The sequence below is a fragment of the Hippocampus comes genome, unplaced genomic scaffold (assembly GCF_001891065.2).
Source record: "Hippocampus comes isolate QL1 unplaced genomic scaffold, H_comes_QL1_v1.1 scaffold7, whole genome shotgun sequence".
Classification (NCBI taxonomy): domain Eukaryota; kingdom Metazoa; phylum Chordata; class Actinopteri; order Syngnathiformes; family Syngnathidae; genus Hippocampus; species Hippocampus comes.
The window spans coordinates 3,510,512-3,510,851 of record NW_017842060.1 but is presented as its reverse complement, the minus strand read 5'-3'; positions in this window follow the sequence as shown (position 1 = coordinate 3,510,851).

Below are 340 nucleotides of genomic sequence, written 5' to 3'. Positions count from 1 at the left end.
GGGGGGCAAAGTTCACACGCAAATGTGTGGCCGCCCAAGGGGATCGATGGAAGCCGCCGCCTCTGTTAACGGTGAGACTATCTCGTTTCCACGAGTTCCTCACCCCTGACATTCGGTTTGGTGACAGAGGAAGTCCAGACAACACGCCATGAAACCGAAGAGCTATTTCATATTTTACATTCTATTGAACTATGTCATTACTCAATGTTTGTGTATAGTACATTTTGCCTTCCATTTTTCTCTCACTTCACTCTCCTGGCAGCATATCTGAAGTTGGCGTGTGACATAAATTTTGTTACGGTTGAGGTTATTGGTTGTGGTGGTGGGAGGAAGCGGTGGA